This window comes from Rousettus aegyptiacus, unplaced genomic scaffold, assembly GCF_014176215.1.
Source record: "Rousettus aegyptiacus isolate mRouAeg1 unplaced genomic scaffold, mRouAeg1.p scaffold_m13_p_6, whole genome shotgun sequence".
NCBI lineage: Eukaryota > Metazoa > Chordata > Mammalia > Chiroptera > Pteropodidae > Rousettus > Rousettus aegyptiacus.
The window spans coordinates 45,176,922-45,192,697 of NW_023416309.1; the positions used below are offsets into that span (position 1 = coordinate 45,176,922).

Here is a 15,776-nt window from a genome sequence, read left to right on the forward strand (position 1 = left end):
TGTTCACAGACAGATAGCTTTGTGGCATCATTAACAGATATTTACACTGTACTCACCTATCTGTATTAGGTGCTTTTTGAGACAAGAAAGCACCATCTTCATTTTTATAACACCTTTATCTTACAGCCTATCACTTGGCACACAGTATAAAGCTCAATAAATATTCATTTACTGATATGGCTAAATTAAAATATATTCCTTGGAATTTTTGTTAATTTACTCCATAACTATGATGCTATATTCTTCTTATCAATAGTTTTCTTTTATTGGGTTCTCACTACTCACTATATACTTTGCTGAATATTCTTTATACATTATGTGATCTAACATTTGGGAAAAATTAATGTGGAAGATATTATGTTCTCTGTCATTTTTCATATACTAAGCTGAGGCAGGGAGAGGTTCAGTAACGTCCCCAGATGTACACACCTGGTAAAATGATGGGAGTCAGGCTTTGGTTCCAGGATATCTGATGTCAGAACTCATATTCTTAACTACCACTTGATACCGTTTTCCAGAATTTGGTTGGGTCTGTGATTCCCTTGCACACAGCAAGTACATGCACAGTACAGCTGTTTTGTTGTTGATAATGTTGGATGTTGAGTAGTAATAATGTTGACTCATGAGATGCCAAGGAGGAAAGCCATTCTCACCTCAAGTTCCAGGAAATGAACTGTCTATAAATGCAGAATTTCTAACACAGTTTAGGTTTTACATACCTGCAATGAAACAGGAAAAAAATGACAAGAGACTTATGGTAATTAGTTGTCAGATTTCAGCTATTGGTTTGTTTTTCTGTTTAAAATCTACCTTTTGGTCTTGTTGCCACCTGCAAGATTTGAAAACCCTTTTCTATCAGTATAATCACTTGCACCTTGCAAACATGCAAATACTTTAGGGACCTCAGTGGAATTTCATTTTCCATGGCAGTTCCCTTCTAATCAAAATTGGCCAGCTGGTAAATTTTCCCTGGAGTATGCCTAAAACATGTATTTCTTATCTGTAATAAAAATAACCACTTGTCTTTTTATTCTCATAAAAAATAGAAATAAAATAAAATAAACAGATAAAGTAGCCCAACTTTAAAGAGAGAGAGAAAAAGAAAGACAATTAGGAGAGACTAGTTAGGGTAAAAATGTGCTTCCAGAATGCATATTATCTGTTTCTCCTCCAAACAAATGTTTCAACATGAAGCTTCCAGGTTTGAGACATATATGCAAATCAGGCTTTTTATTTCGTTTTGTTTATGTTTCCTGTTTGTTTGTTTTTAATCACTTGGAAGTTTCACTATTATCTTGACATATTTGGAATTCAAAGTGCTATTTAAAAAAAGAGAGTAACAGGTTAAACTTTTTTTGATACTTATTACGGGAAGGTTGAAGACCTTTTCTCCCAGTAATTAATTATGCTTTAGTAGGTCTCCAAGACAGGTCATTGTAACCCAGCTTTCATAATGGATGTGATTTAAAAAATAAATAAATAAACCAATTTACCATAGGTCACACAGCAAAGGCTAGCTAGTCATGGTCAAAGGAGTAACCACACCCTGACTCTTTCAACTAGGAAAATCCATGTTTTATATTTACAGAATAAAGTCAAGTCAAAGTCAATGGAGTTATAGCTCATGATTCTTAGTCTGTACAGGCTTCTCCAGAGTTACCCAACCTTTATGATTTCAGATCCATTGGAACAGATTTTTTTTTTAACAGATTTTAGACTATTTTGGACTCCATGATTTAGATACCACGATGTGTGTGATGGGAGCTGGAAATCTGTAGTTGTAAGAGAAATCCAGGTGAATCTGATGATTAACAAGGAATGGATGGCATTGATGTAAGTCACGTGCAAGTCATCTAAGCCTAATCCAGCCTGCTTGAAGAAGGCTCTTCAATGAATAAATAGGACTGACCTGGGGTCGTGGGGAGGGGAGAATTTCAGCTTTATTTCTGGCTTGGACGCTAACTTGCCGTGCCCTTTGGACAAGTCTCCTCACCGGTTTGTTTCTTCATTGGAAAAGGTAAGAGTCAGATGACCTTTTTAGCTCTAATACCCTGTAATAGGAGATAAAAGTCTGAAATGAAAAGATGTAAGCATCTAGGGCCAAGTTTATGCCTCCCACTCCCTGTTTTCATTGTCTTTGCCACTCAGAAAGGAAAGCCCACAGCCACCCCACCCCAACCTCCCTCTGCTTTTGAGGAGTGCCAGAGATAAGGAAAGGGGCACAATCAAAAGATGCCAAAAACTCTACATGTTACAAATGGCAAGGTAACTTTTTCAGAGAATGGAGGAAATGGACTGGTTTTGTAGGAAGAAAAGAGGTAAACTTTTGAAGAGTTGAGACAATCTGTTGTGTAATTTTGAAGACACCTTTATTCTGCAATGACCCTGGTGAAAAGTCTTAGTTTTAGGGAGACCTCTTTGACAAATTTTTTGTTCGTAATCTTTTGTGTCTTTTGTAAGAGAATGATAGCTGCATATTAAATCGCAAACACAACCTAAATGTGTGTGCTGTGGTATAAAATGAGACTTAAAAAAAAAAGACTTGAATAAGTGAAATTTTTCTTACCAGACAAATTTTAGGTAAGAGTTAGATGTGAGTTTTAGTGGCAGGGTCAGCAGTGTTATTTTCTTAAATAAGACTTTCGCCAAATTTGTTTCATGGGTCATTAGCCTAATTCTCGGCAAGTGCTCCTAGAAAAAGTCTTTGTTTGTATTTTAGCATTAAAATTTTGGAGAGTAAGTACATAAAGTTTCATTGTGCATTTTAAAATAGTAAAGACACTTTTAAGTCAAGCAGTTAAATGCTTGGTAAACTTAATTTTAAAAATGCACCCCCCCCCCCAAAAAAATAAGCATTTTATCAAGTACATACACAACTAGTGTTCTGTGTAAAATGGGCTCCCACCTTGTTGAAGTTGTACACTGCACAGCTGAGAAATGCTCGGGGTTATTATGCTTCAAGTCGTCACAAATGTGTGTAGCTTCCAAACCATTGTATGTTTTTCGGCAGACGGCAAAAACAAATGCCGTCCTTTGAGGAAGGTAGACATTTCTTCCTTATGTCACAGTAATTCACCTTGTAGGATAGTGGCAGGGTAAGGGAAATGCTATTTTAAACTAACAGGTCTATTCCCTTGACAGCAGCAGGGGGAGGGGTTGTTGCCTCTCCTATAGCGATTTCTTTGAAGGTGCTAAACTAAATTGCATTCTTTCAGCAATTTTAAAAGATATATACCTGTTTCAGTGAACATTAAAGTCAGTTGCTCTTGGATATCTCTTATCTTCAGCTGGGGATATTTTAATTTTTTCTTCTGAATTTAATTAAAAACTTCAGCAAATGTGACTTGGGGCCGTAAGCATTCCAAACAGCTGGTTTTCTATTGACATAGGAGAGTGGAATTCATGGAATCCATTAGCCTTAAGAGTCTAGTTGCCTATTAGATTTGCATCTTGTGATTATGGAACAGTGGAAGAGTAGACAAAGTTTCTGTGCTCTAATGCTGACTCTGCAACCCATCCGATGTTGGATATGATTGTCATATAGTCTAACCCAGTTCTTTCATGTGGAAAATGGATGTCATGCTGCTGTCTGCCATGTGGAGATCAAATATACTAAATTCTATACACATACGAAATCACTGTAAACCAAAACAAGTTACTAAGTTACTAGTTGGGTAACTGCTAATCATCAAGGTGTTGTCTCCCAGCTGAAGCTGGGACTTATATCAGAGTTCTGGTCTGCCAGCTGCTTCCTGTTAAATTCTGATAGGGCATGGTAAGGGAGACTAGAAAGTTGGAGAAAGTAAAAGTATTTGCTTAGTTTGTCTCGTTTTTATTTTGCTTCTTGTAAATTTTGATTTGGGTTAGCAACAGCCTGGAAAAGTTTCTTCACCACAGCAAAAAAAGATGATTCCAGTACCAGCAGTTGATTCTGCTTTGTAGTTTTCCCAACTATCTTCAGAACCATCTTCATTATGCCCCTTAGACTCCATCACCAGCCTGCCCATACCACGTCTTCAGAGTTCTAGATCTCAGCCACACGGGGCAGTTCATCTTAGAGACACCAGCATGATCAAGCAGTAACCCTTTTTCCTCACAGGCCTGAATTTCTTCTCTATGGGGCTCTGAGTTTCCAAGTTTAAATAATTCCAAGCTCTTCCCGTTGTTCCTCAGCCTTTGGGTTAGTAATTACTTTCTGTAGATGCTTTCAGATCTTGTTAGCATTATGATACATTAATGTTCTCTTTCTGCCTTTTCAACTCTTCAATACCTAAATGATAATAACACTTCTAATTAATGACACTTCTATCTAAATGACATGTATTATTTGTTTCTTGAACCCTTGCTAATAGAATAAATTCGTGAACCAGAATTGATTCCCCCATCCTCATAGTCACACTTGGTTTGCTTATTTAAACATGTAGTTATAGTCTTTACTTCTACAGAAAAATAGTCTCTTGTTGATTCATTAATCATTACAAATATCTTATTCTCGTGGTCTAACTTAATGGCTACACTTCTAGAGACATGAATCCAATATATATTTTCCTTTTAAAATGACTGAGAATTTAAGTGTAACTGCTACAAAGTTGAAAAGTGATTAGGAGTAGTGATTGTGCAACTGGAAAGAGTACTCTAAACGGTCTCAAACACAGAAATAGTAAAAATTAAAACCAGATCAGTTAAATAGTATTTAGTAATAGTTAATTGTGCACAGAACAGTTCTCAAACTGGAAGTCTTCAGATACAAAACTGATAGGAAGCTGAGAGGCCTGATGGTACAGGATGGCTTATAAATGTAAGTGAAAATGAAGTCTTTTTACCTTTACAGTGCTTGGTTGTTACAGTAGGAGTTTCTAAATGGCAGAGGATTGGTTAAAAATGATTTATACTATTTTAGAAAGGCGAATTAAGTTTATGATTAGCCATTTACAAGAAATAGTCTAGGTTAAGTTGCATTTATGTTCACGAAATAAGCTAGATATAGTTTTGTTTGTGTGGCTTAAATGGTTTTGTCTACTCAGGGAATTCTCAAGTTTGGTTTCCATTTTGTATTTTACTTTAACAAGGGGTAGGTCTTTTATCAGCTATAGCTAACTTAATATGGGGACAGGTAGGCTTGCTACTTCTGGATCTTTTTTGTTTCTGTCTTCTTATAAAAAACAAACAAACAAACAAAAAACACAAAAGATTTGTTTGAATCCCCAGTCTATAAATTGTTCAAGGCACGCAAAGCTCTCCTATGAATCAGATTTGGTCCCCTGAGCATGAGTTGGTAACTTTTATTTCAGAGAATTTAAAATCTTGACTGACAGCTTGGTCTGAATGCTTACTACTACGTGGTAATTATGGTGGCAGCAGAAGAGGAAGAAAAAGACCTTCTAATCAAGAGGAAAGACTCAGTTATTAATAGATGCAATTGATCACATAATCATGATTTCAAAAAGATACATTGCTGAATAAGTGCTCTCTATTTCTGTAACAATTTGGGAAAGTATAACATTGCAAGAGCCCCTGTTGAGAAATTTTAGGAATTTAGAATTAGAAGGATACTCTTAATACTACTTCACAATCACTTAAGTATAATTGACATTCCCTTCCAAATATAGACCTTGAAATACTAACATCAAGTTGTAGACAAATGGATGGTATAGGAGTTACTTGTAGCAAGTTACTGCTGTTTTCTAGGGCATTTTGACAAGTCTGGGTTTAAGCTGATGCGAGGCATGCACAAAATGGACTTTCTAATCGCATGTCTCTAGAGTCTCTTTTTAGGTGAAGGAACTTGGTCAGTAGGGATCCAGACAACTTTCTGCAAGTGGCGGCAAATGGAGACTGTAGTAACTATAGTATGTATGTTGAGGTTCCTGTTTGAGATGTAAATATATTTTAATCAACACCTCCACAAGTCAATCACTCAAGTTCCTATTGTTAATCATTTGGGAGCCATCAACATTATTCTTGCCTTTCCTCAACTTTTGTTCAAGTACTACCATTTACCTGGATGTCTTCCCCTTGTACTCTGTGTCTACCTGTCAGGTCTTGAACTTTCTGGCACAGCTTCTAACCAACCTTGTAAGGCTTTTCCATATCTCTTTAGCAAAAATCAATTTCTTTCTTCCCTTCACAGCGTATTATTTATATGCTTGGCTTCCATGGCACCATATTTACTCTTCTTTCTTAAAATATTCTAAGCAAGACTTTAATAACTCCATACCTTTTTTCAATGCTGCATTCTCACCTTTTACCCTTCTCTTTAGATATTCATCATGAGCAAGTTTATAAACACCCATTTTCATAACTCATGGCTGGAGAATTCCAAAACTTAAAAACTAATATCCATTCTCTGAACTATAGACTGATGACCCTACTTGACTATGGGGCATATTCACTGGAAAATCATACATGCATCTTTAGAAAATAATAACAGAATGCATATATGCCGATGATATGGAAGACTTTCAACACTGATTATATAAATGATTCTAAAAAATTGTTATTCTTAGTTGCAATAATGGTTATGTTTTCAAAAATTATCACTTAGAGATATTTACTTAAATATTTATAGATGAAGAGATGTAATGTCCATGATTTCCTTTAAGATTACAATGCTTCTTAGAATTTCTAAACATTACCTTCACAGTATATTATTTATATGGTTGACTTCCCAGTGATAATTAGCTCTTATTCCCACTGTGGAAACCATCATTTGCCTCTTATTTATATTTCTACAATAGTTCTCAACTAGTCTTACTGTGTCAAGTTTTCCCCCAGCCAATTCATCCTAAACATTAGACTTTTTTTTCTCTGAAGACACAAAGTTGATCCATTCCTCTGCTTAAAAATCTTCTGGCACAAAGTTCAAATTCTTTGGCATAGTTTCCAAAGGTATCTATTATCTGGCTTCTCTTTGACTGTTTTATCTCTGTTACTTTATGCCTATAAACATATAGAATTTTCTTCATTTTATTGAACTGAATGACCTTACCTTCCTGTCATATAAATGCATTTGACTAGCCATTCCTGAGCTCTTTAGCCTTTTCCCAATGTGTATTAAATATTTTTTTATGCTTTTTTGGTTCAATATATTATAATTTGCTTCTTTGTCACCCCAATTAGACCAGATGTGATGGAGGTTATTAGGCACTTGTCAGCTCTTATTACTTGGTAGATGTTTCATGAATCTGTTTTGAGAGGAATTCTGAAGCTTTGCCTAGGCTTACTTGGTGACAAATATGCATAGGTAATTGGTAATGTCTGCAAAAGAAAGAGAAAGGGAGGAATAGTAGAATGCCTGATTATTTTTTGCAATCACTTGAAAGCAAGTATTGTTAGACTCACAATGTATTTTATTTTAACCTTAAAGCTATATAATAAACAATTACGTTGCTCATTAAGTCCTGTCTAAGGACACAGAGTAAATGAAAGAAAATGGATAAACCCATACCTGTTTAACTTTAGAATTCATGTTCCTTTCAGGGGAAAAAGTAAACATGCACTGACCAATGTTCTTTGAATTGAATTGATTGCTGGGTGTACCTTAGAGTACCTAAACAAGACTGTAAAAATAGGATGTAAAAGAAGACATAGTTCCTGCCTGCAAGAGGCCAGAAGCCATTTTGAAACCCGACATAAAACATTAATTACCTGGACAGATATGAAATGTCAGACTATGTTCAGTACTCGTAATTGTTTGAGAAAGCTGATTAGAAAAAGGGAGAAGAATTTGGAAATTGATATCTTTTATTTTGACTCACTTTTGTGTTGGCCATATCTTAGCTTCTCTGCCAAGGCAAAGCGCACATTCCATCTTTTCCTGGGCTGGCGGTTGGAGGGCTTATTACCCTTTGGGCTTATTACCCTTTGGATTTTAGTTCATTTCATTGCCTCGTGAATTCAGCTCTCTTTTGCCCCCTCCACATGTATGACTTCATTGACTATCCAACTTGTGCTTATTGTTAGGGTGGGGACAATATTCCTCTGAAGATTTCTACAGGCTCAATACAAGCAGAACAATGTTGGCTTCACTATTTTGCTTCTGTTGTGAATAACAGACCTGAGGTCATGGTGATATAGACGGAGAGACTGGACACTCTCTGGGGGAAAGTTAAGACTTTATAACAAATGTTTTTTTTTTTTTTTTTCTTGAACAGAGATAGTGTATACAAATTTTTTATTTCTACTTACTCTTGGTGTCACAAAAGGAAAAAAGACAATGTGCAAGTAGAATCCCAAATCTGGGAATGGTGGTTTCATCTTGATATTCGCATTAAAAGGTCATTTAAAATATAGGAAAAACATGTGGAATTTGGTCAGCCAGTATGTATTCAAAACTGATTTTTTTCTATTTTGTGAATTATTAAGAAAACTTCTCACTGACTCTCATTTGTGACATTCAAACAGAAGGGAGGACAATTGTCGTGTTTGCTCTGTGTATTAAATGAAATAGTGTGTGAGATATCCACCATCAAATAGGTGCTCAGAAAATAGTAGCAGTAGTAGTGGTGGTGATGATGACCACAACCATGATGACAGTGGCGACAAAGCCAGTGACTGTGGTGATGTTACTGATAATTACCTTAGGGTTACGGCCCTCAGCCTGCCATCCATCTACTCACATTCAGCACAGGTCCGTGGGCCAAATTCTACACCCCTCTTTGGCCCTCTTTTTTCTGAACTCCTCTTATAAATACAATCAATGTTTTTACCTTCTGTAATTGTTCTGTACCCATGTTGAAGAATAGCAATGACTACCTGCTACTTATAGCATGTTCAAGCTTAAACATGTTAAATTTTAAAATACAGAAAGCATCCATGCTATTAATAGTATTATTTAAAATTAAGCATCTATTTTATTTAAGCATTATACTATAAGGTAGGCCCCCTTTATATCTGTAGGTGTCCGAAGTGTTTCTTTTGTGACCTGGTTTCTATAACTCTCACTAGCATTTTGTGCGTATACTCTAGTTTCTTCTTTGGAAAGTAAGGCCTTGAACTGCCCCTATTAGTGTTATCTAAACAATAAATATAACATAGCTTTTACTTCCTTGAACCAATTAAACTCATCTAATTCTGCATGGCTCCTTAACTTGACAGTTAACTCCTATGTCATGGAGCCGTTGCCACATAAACTTGTCTCTCAACATTCCAACATGGTTCATGGTCTTAGTTCTGTTGTCTTATCCTGATTAAATTTGCTCTACCTCCACATTCTTCAAGAACTTAGGAAATTTAACTTTTTGGTTCAAAATTCTTTTCCGTCAATGGAAGTCTCAACCCTCTTACTGTGACTATGACAATAACTTTCCTCCTTGAATATGATTTGAATCTTCTCCCAGGTCTCTGGCTTCTAGCTTCTATGGACTGACCTCATTTTCTATAGAATGACATTCTTTTCTGATAGGATTGTCACTGGAAAAGGGAGGCTGTGTGTGGAGCTTATGCTTCTGAGCTAGAGTTAGATACTTATCCGGCACTATGCTGAGCACTTCTTGTAGATTATTGCATTTAATCTTTACAACAGCCAGTGCTCTTGATTGTAAAATCTAAATTAGACAGAGAGGGAGGTAATAAATAGTTGAACTACCAAGTCCTCATAGTTAGTGGTAAATCCAGAATCCAGATGCAGGAAAACTCATTTTAAACACTGCTCTCTGATCCCATGCTTTACTAGCATTCACTAACATATGTAACCATTCAAGTTAACATCCAATTATATAAAGTTGTTTTGTTTTCTATTAACACAAAGTATAATTTTCCCATGTTAGCCTAAGCACTCTGAGACCTGAGACAGATCATATGTTCCCTGTATATTCCTCCAGGATCTAGCACAAAACAAATTCTATATGTGCTCTTGAATTCTATTAAATGAACAATTTAGGACAGAAGTGAGTATTTGAGGAACTAGAGAAAATGTAGACCAGCGAGATGGCCCTATAGGGACACAAATAATAGAACGGAGGAAGTCAATAAGGATTTTAAGCCTTGATCCTAAGCACTAAATCACATGTATTTCTAATGATATATATATATGTCAAGTATCCGTAGTTAAGTGGAGACCACTCACAGACATTTAAATAGCCATTAAGGTTGACTAATATGTACTCTATATTTAATTCATGAGGATTCAAACCCTAGAAATTTACACAAAAATACATCAAACTCTACATTTTCAGAATATTTCCTTTGAGCTTCAAGTAGAGAAGAATTATTTTAGAAGGAGCATACTTTTTATCATTTCACTGATTAAGTAACCAGTAGTTATATGTTTTAAAACAGTTGATCATAACCTTAGAGCTCAAAACAGCTGTTTTTTCTGTCTGCCCCCATTTCCAGCATCTGTGCTCTTTCAATAATTGTGTACTTAAGTGCCTGATAATTAGTAATGGTATAAATTTTGTGTACTTTTGAAAAGCAGTATGTTTTCCATAAAACTGACTGCCAAGGTGTATTTAGAGAAGTGAATCATACCATCTTCATGACAACTTGTGAAATCAAAACCAAGAGATATAAATGGCTCTGAGAGAAAACTCTGTGCACTCTTTGATAGTATAATTATTACACTGTCAAATTTTTGACTGTTTCCAAAATTTCACTTAATTCTTCTCATATATAGCTTTTACCATCAGATGTCACTTAATATTAGTTAACAATTACAAACTGTTACCAATTAGCCATTCTAAAAATACGAGGTGTCATAACCAGACAGTTTACCCATATTGAAAACAGCTATAAATATACATGTCACAAGCGAGGGCATTAAGGAAAACAGGGAGACTACACAACTAAGATGAAACTTTTCCTAGCTTTTATTTAGGTATGGTAAGGCCCACGGACTAAGAGATACTGCTGTTGAAAAGATGATTTGCTAATAGTTCCAAAGGTGAGGGAGCACATCACGTCGGGGTGAGATGGGAAGGCACTATCTCAGGTGGCAGAGTGGGCTACGGACGACAGCCTTCGTTGTGGTCTCCTTGGGAAGAAATGGTGAGACAGGGTAAACAGGTTTATGACTGGCTAGTCTGCATAATTTTATTTTTTTAACTTAGTTTTACACCTACAGCACTTGGTCTTCCTAGGTGGTCTCCCATTCAAGTACTGACCAGGCCCAACCCTGCTTAGCTTCTGAGATCAGATGGGATCGGACTTGTTCGGGGTAGCCTGGCCATAGACCACTCTGCATAATTTCAGAGTGCTGTGGGGCTCTCTAAAATAGAAGATGCCCCTAGTAGTCTAATACCAGATCCTGAGGTCATTAGGGCTGGTGGATGATGACTCAGTCTGCAAGAGTCCTATAGAGAAGGTGGTTGGGGATTGGGGTCTGAATCTGTGTTTGCATTTGAAAAGCACATTCATGAGTAAATTGTTTACAATTTCTTAGGATTTTGCTAGCTCTGGGAGGAGCAGTTGTAGCAAGGCCCCAAATGTAAGAGCATCAGACTATAGAAAATAAAGACATGGTTAATACAGTGATATTTATCAAGACTTGAAAGTCAGAAAGCCAAGTGTACGATAGAAATGTTTAAGATAGCATTGCGTATTTTTAAGAGAGCATTTCCTTTTCAGCAATACGCCAATTTGATTAATGATACTAACAGCTTTGAGATGACACGCATAAGGCACATATTTAAATATAAAATTTAATTTTGACATGCATGTACCTTTGAAAGTATGTGATTGTCATCAATGCATCCTCTCAAGTTTCAGTTTAATATTTTGCCCAATTTTAATTGGTTTACTTACTGAATTTTGAGAGTCCTTTATTGCATTATATGTTCTAGATATAAGTCCTTCAATATATAGATGACTTACAAACTTTATCTTACAGTCTTTGGATTATTTTTTTTATTCTAAGAATGTCATTCGAGGAACAAAACTTCTGTATTTTAATAACGTACGATTTATTACAGCTTTCCTTTTATGGACCATATATACTTGTTTACTTTTCTACACATAATGCTGTATGTACATAAAGAAAAAAATAACATTGTAAAACAATCTAGTAGTAACCTCAGATCCTTACTGAAGGAAAGGTCAAGTAGAAATATATTTCTATCTTGCTTCATGATCATATTTGTGGAGGTTACCAGTTTCCAAAGGGAATCAGATGTGAAAAAACTGTTAGGAAAAAATATCAGTAATGACCTCAGCATTAAATCAGAATGGGCTATTCTTGGCAGTTAATCCTTATTTAAATGATTATTTAACATGGGCTTTCCTTCAACATATTTCCTTTGAAATATGGTCTGAATATTTTTTTTTTAAAACTCCTCTGAGACATTACGTATTTAATAAATTTAAGTCATGGGGACATTCTCTGAAGCATATAGTTTTTCAGATCTTAGCATCTTAGCAACCATATTATTGCCCTGTGGTGCTAGTATTCCACAGCACAATGAAACAGGATATTAAGCTTGTCAAGACACAGGAAGACTAGAGCATATGAATCCAATTGCAATCCGTCCTGCTGAAACAGATCACATTTAGATAAATGCACTTCTTTATTTTCCATGAAACCCAACTTTCTTTTATAATGGGAGCCACATTTAAAATGTAAGTTCTAAATAGTTCAGGGTTATGAAGAAGGAACTCATATTCTTCGGACACTGAATTCTGGGGACTTCAGGTCATGATATAAAAGAGATGGGGATCCCTTCAGCCAATGGAGATCTTGAGTTCCTGCTCTTGGACACCAGAATTAGGGACCTGAGCTATAGCCTCTTGAGTAAGATTGACAGCAAAGAGCATCTATCACCTTATAATTGTCAGCGCCCAAAGGGCTTAAATGTTAGTGTTAGAAAAATACAGCTTTATAAAATGAGGATTCATAAGAATGTAAGTTATATGATTATTGTGGAAAGTTACCTGGAAAACCTTAATAAAATTGAAGTTATGCACAGGCTATGACTCAGAATTTCCATTCCAGACATGCCCTAGAGCAACCTGCTTATTAGATATCAGATGTATACAGATGTTCATCACAGCATTATAGTCATAGTAAAAACCAGCAGTCACCTAAATTCCATTACCATAAGAATGGAAAAAATTGTATATTAATAGGAGTACTAAAAAGTAGTGGAAATGAATGAATTAAAAAGACATGAATCAACATGAACTTATCTCGCAAACATTTACAGGTGAAAAACTATGATTAAAGTATTTTATAAAGTTTAAAAATCCGCAAGAATAATGTATATTACAGAAATCCATACACGAGTAGGAAAAATCAAGATGTGATGTGAATGTTGAACATCAGACAATTAACAAACTCCTCAGTGATAATAGTCTTGGTCTTAGCAATTCTGAGTAATCGAGGGAGGAGTCTGGGGGTGGGCTCATAGTGTTAGTTACCATGCCTTTTTTGTTTGTCAGAAATATTTTTAAAAAATTTGTATAGCTTCTACTTTGGGTGAGGCCACCATCTAGGGCCTGAGAAAGAAATAACAAGCCATCCTCCTTTTCCTTAAAAAAAAACAAAAACAAAAACAAAAAACTTAAATTTCAATTAGGAGTATTAAACTATCAGAAGTTTGGGTATTTAACAATATCCAAAGTATTAAATAGTTTTTCAACATAAACAGATTTTATATTTCAGAGCAGTTTCAGATTCACAGAAAAGTAGAGCAGAAAATATAGAACGTTCCCATACAACTTCCACTCGCACACAGCCTCTCCATATCCATATCCTGCTCCAGAATGGCATATTTGTTATAATCAGTGAATGTACATTGACATGTCATTATTACCCATATTTTATTATTTACATTAGGTTTTACTCTTGTGTACATTCCATGGGTTTCTATCTGAAAAAAACAATACTAATTCGAAAAGATATGTGCACCCCTATATTTCATTGCAGTATTATTTACAGTACCCAATATCTGGAAACGACCTAGCTGTTCAGCAATAGATGAATGGATGAAGATACAGTATATACACACAATAGAATGTTATTCAACAATAAAGAATGAAATCTTGCCATTTGTGACAACATGAATGAACTTAAGAGGGTATTATATTAAGTGAAATAAGTCAGAGAAAGACAAACACCATATGATTTCACTTGCATGCAGGATCTAAAAGACAACAAAAATATGAATAAACAAAACAGAAACAGACCCATAGTTACTGAGAACTGATGATTCCCAGAGAGAAGGTGGGAATTTAAAATGATACTCATGGACAGATAATAGTCTTCAAATGCTAGTTAATTCAAAAAAAGAATTCTAGTGACTTCACAAATTCTTAGAAAAGTAGATGACTGTGTCATGTATTTGAGTTAGAAAAAAATAATTGGCGTACCTGTTTTTCCCCCTCCCCTCACTGGAAGCAGGAGGAGAATTTTCGGATATTCACTATGAAATGGTAGAACTCTTGGAGTTAAAACTCACAAAAATATGGGGGCCCTACATGACTTGGGCCCCCCCGAGGGTTTTTGTCAGAATGCCCATACTGAGCTTTCAGTAATTCATCAATTACAGTTCAGGTTTTCCTACTCTGGTACCGCTTCCCATGGAAGTTTCTGCTTATAGAGTTCTGCTCTGTTAAACTGGTGCTCTATGCAGACTCTGTCTTTTCTTTGGGTAGTGAGGGGATGGTTTGCCCTGTGGTCAGATTACTCCTATGGATCTTGGAAGAGTTACTGACTTTTCAGTTTGACTATTAGGACAGAGTGAGATCTTCCAAGTTCCTTACCCGCTGGATAGAAACCAAGTCTTCTCAATTATTTAATAATGAAGTTAGCTTTCTAAAATGAACTGTGTTAACCAGTAGTGAACACATAGCCAATCTCCCAGAAACATGACAAAAATGAGGGAGATCTAGGGAGTAAAGGAAAACCAACACTGCAGGTATATATCTCTTTATTAGACACCTCACTTTTGTTTGCAGGATATGATGATATTTATTAAGTTGTCATATCCTCCCATTCAAGCCTGGGTTATTTCAAACATTTCGTACAGTAGTCTAAGTTCTATACAAAGGGTGAAACTTGTTCTGTATATTGGCTTTTACATTCAGTATTCTATTGACTTCATTTTTTCAGATAAGTAAATTAAAGCATGAAGGTCTTATAATTTGCCTAAAGTCCCCAATGGCTGATTTCAAGCCAGAGTATAAACCATGGTACCACCAGGTACTTGGCTTCCAGCCTAATGATCCTTCATTTTTCTCCCCTGCTTGCATTTAACCTACCTTATGAGTCCATATAATAATCTGATAATGGAGAAATGGGAAAGTATCCCAAGGTATGGACTTATAAATTTTATTTCAAAACTTTCAAGTTTCATCCTGTAACTTCACTATAATTGAATCTGTCAAGAACTATTCTTTGAGATTTCATAAAATACTCTATCTCAAAAAGAGACCTTGGAGAAGGTCTCTTCAACTACTTTGAAGTTCTCCTAAATGTCCCAAGACCATTATCACTGAGGAGTTTGTTAACAGCTATTACTCAGAAATAAGGAATTCCATGAATAGATGTATCTGTCACATACTGGGTTAATTAGAATGAATCAGATTTCTGTTTTACTGGATTCTCAGAGCCATTAGAGTGTTAATGTGATGGTAAATTTGAGCACAGAGTTCTAATACTTTATAGTGCACATAATAACAAAGATGTGCTTGACAGTAAAACAAAATAGAAAGTGAGGTAATACACATAATTTGTTTCATACTTTTAAAAATGTCCCATGGCACATTACAGACCATACAGAAAGCTCACATATTGTTTATGGTGCAAATGATGTGACTCATGCATTAAATTTCTATTTGACATC

The 15,776-nt window shown here is 35.6% G+C and overlaps 1 pseudogene; it reads right to left on the reverse strand.

Annotated features, from left to right (window-relative positions):
- Nucleotides 1-11,053: 11,053 nt before the first annotated feature.
- LOC118604860 lies at nucleotides 11,054-11,172 on the reverse strand (annotated as a pseudogene).
- Nucleotides 11,173-15,776: the final 4,604 nt, after the last annotated feature.